General features: G+C 31.1%; 1 pseudogene; it reads right to left on the reverse strand.

Moving 5' to 3' along the window:
* Positions 1-2417: 2417 nt before the first annotated feature.
* Positions 2418-2969, reverse strand: LOC150036072 (uncharacterized; annotated as a pseudogene).
* Positions 2970-3395: the final 426 nt, after the last annotated feature.

Below are 3395 nucleotides of genomic sequence, written 5' to 3' on the forward strand. Positions count from 1 at the left end.
GTAACATAGGGTTGTCCTCCCATTCCTAGCACTAACACAAACCAAAATGTTCGGGATGTATATGACAGATGGGTCAAGGCTAATGATATAGCCCGTGCTTATATCCTGGCCAGCTTATCTGATGTGTTGACAAAAGAAGCATGGGGATATGAGAACTGTCAAAGAGATTATGGAATCTCTGCAAGGGATGCCATTAAGTACGTATACAATAGTCGCATCAAAGTGGGAACCAATGTTTGTGAACATGTCTTGGACATGATGGTCCACTTTCATATGGTAGAAGTAAATGGTACTGTCATGAACAAGAAAAGTCTAGTTGGTTTTATTCTAGAATCTCTTCTGAAGAGTTTTCTACAATTTTGAATGCTTTAATGAATAAAATTTGACTACTCTACTAAGTGAGCTATAGGCTTACCAGACAATGTTGAGAACAAAGGGTCTGGTGTTAGAAGTAAATGTTACTACTGCCGAGTAGTGAGGAATGTCCTCAAGCCTGGAGTTGCTTCCTCTTCAAAGAATAAGAGTATTCTTGTGAAGAAAGGTAAATGGATAGGGAAGAATAAGCCTACTGGATTGAAAGGCAAGGATAGCGCTGCAAAGAAAAATGTTTCCACTGTAACTATAAAAGGCACTGGAGGAGTCACTACCCTTAATATCTTGTCAAGAAGAGAGTAGAGAAAAGTCAAATATTGTTCTCGGTTTACATAAAACTAAACTAAAAGGGACAAAGAAGAAACTAAACTAGAGATTGAGCAATTCAGAGGTATCAAGTGCATTTTAGAAGACTCAGATTCAAATTTGAGCTAACTAGACAAAAATTGAGAAGTCACGAAACAAGGAGTCCATCCCAAGATATATAAGGAGGAAGCATCTCAACCACGAAAAAGACTTTAAGAAATTGTTGTAGGAGTTAAAGAGCCAAGAGACTTAAGGTATTTGCATTGAGATGTTGTTTATAGCATCTACTGACAGTCTTGTGTTTGACATATTTAGACGTACACTTTAATTGTTTTAGTATTTTATGAAATTAGGGTATCATTGAGATGTTGTCAATAGCATCTTCTTTTATCTCCAAAATTTATGGCATGGATTAGGGAATCTTTAGTATGATTGCTTGAGAGTTTTATGATTTTTTACCTCCTCTTTTCATATTTCATATTGTGTGACAAAATTGATTATGTATAGAATTTCACCGCGATGTCTTTAGTTAGAGGTCATGTTTTTTTATTCAAGTATTCGACATTCCAATTGTAAGGGTGTAAGTATTTAAGTTTCGTTGTCTATCCAATTATTTTTTCTTTCATTCTATATAAGCTTTCATTGATCATTAAATTGACATTTCGATTGAATTGATTGTTTGTATACATACAAATTTCGAGATATATTGTCTTTAGTGGAAAAAGATCAATTGGCTGGTTTAAGGAATACATTGCTTGTATGATAGAATTTAGGATAAAAAAAAGCATGATTCGTAGTATCTATCTCCCAAAATTAGTATTGTCGTAGTATTTTCATCATTCTTCTAATTTATTACAAAGTTAATATGGAACATTATCATGTGCAAGAATTAGTTGTAATGCTAGTTTTGTTATTATAAATGACATTGGGATGGTAAACTTATACATGGTTTATTGAATTAGTAGACTAAGTATTTAGTAATAATAATTGATTTTATTCGGTAAGCTCAATATCAGAATTGTAATTCAACGAGACCACCTTAAATTAGGAACCCCTTAGTAAAATTTGATTATTTTTCTATATTTTTCTTTAATTTATTTTTTTGAATTATTCTCACAATCAAAATACTCCCTATTTTATCACATTGGTTCTCTTCAAATTCGACATAGTATCTCTTCAAATTCTCCCTATTTTATTTTGGCTGGTATGACAATATGACCAAGTGATATCAATATTTTAATCCTATTTTAAAATCATATTTAAAAATATCATTAATCCTTGAATAGAGGAAACAATTTCTTCGCAAAGATAATTAAAGAATAAAATAATTGTAGTAAGAGTCCGACATATATGTTATAATAACTAATCGATTACATATATCCTTTTAAATGACTTGAGTTTGATCTTTTAGCTGAATTTATCAGACATAGTGATGAAAAAGTTAATCTATTTTGGTTAGATTTAGCAGTGTGAACATAAATGGTAAAATAAATATTCATTCATAATATAATGTTTTATGTCTAAAAGACAACATCCTATAACCATAAAAACACAAAGACAAGAATAGAAACAACATATATCAATATCTCATACACTTACTAGAAATTATAATTATTAAAATTGAAAATAAAAGACGATAGATATCATATATAAATGTATGTTTAACTCCACTATAGTATATCAAATATGCTCGATGTGGTTGTGTGGGGTGGGATAAAGGAAAAGAAAGACTAATTCCTTTAAGGCAGAATTGGTTTTTGGATATTGGATTTCAATTTTGGAAACTTAGGAAGTCTGGTTTGGACACATTTGGTAATTCTGGTAATTTAAGAATCTTAGGTTTAATCACTTTCGGTTGTAATTTTGGGAGCTCAATTTTTGGGAGATTTGAAACTTTAGATAGATTAGGAAAATCAAATTTAGGCATTTTTGGAACTTTAGGAAAGTTGGAGAAATCGTGGTTAGGTACTTTTGGCAATTCAGACATCTTTGGGAGTTTAGGAATATTAGGCTTTTCCAATATAAGGCGAGAGAATGAAGGTAACTCAACCTTCGGTAGTGAAGGAAGCTCAGGCTTTGGCAAATTGGGTATTTCTGGCTTTGAAAGCACTCCATCTACTTTAGGTAATGGTATCTCCAAGAGATGTCTTGCGCTCACTGTCATGATAAAAAAATCAAAGCTCGTCAACATAAAAGTACCAAGTATTAGAGGAAATGCAGAGGTTGAAAATCGATGAGTAGCCATTGGATTCGAAATCAACCAGATAAAAATAAATTTGTACAAATTTATAGATTATCTATCGTGAAATGGAGTTGACTTGATTATGTAAGTCGTGATGGTCTCAATTTATAGCATGTAGAACTATTTATAGGTAAAAGGGAAGAGTGGAAGAGAGCATATATCGATTGTGATAGAATAAATGATTGGTAGAAAAAGTGTTGGTTCAAATTTCCCACCTAATGAATATGACTATTCAAAGTTAATTATAACAAAAGTTAAGCTCCAACCTATACATGCATATTTTGCTATATATTGCAAGACACCATCTTATATCTTTATTCCCTAATAAGCTTTAATAATTTATTTTTTTATATGGAGATAAAATTAACAATTCCTTATGTGATAGTTCATATGTACTTTATTTTCCCAATAAAAAATAAATTAGAATAGTTTATTTATGATTGTTAATCATTAAAGATGAGTAAAAAAGGTTAAT

The sequence above is a fragment of the Benincasa hispida genome, chromosome 5 (genome assembly GCF_027475165.1).
Source record: "Benincasa hispida cultivar pf3 chromosome 5, pf3_genome.v1.1, whole genome shotgun sequence".
NCBI lineage: Eukaryota > Viridiplantae > Streptophyta > Magnoliopsida > Cucurbitales > Cucurbitaceae > Benincasa > Benincasa hispida.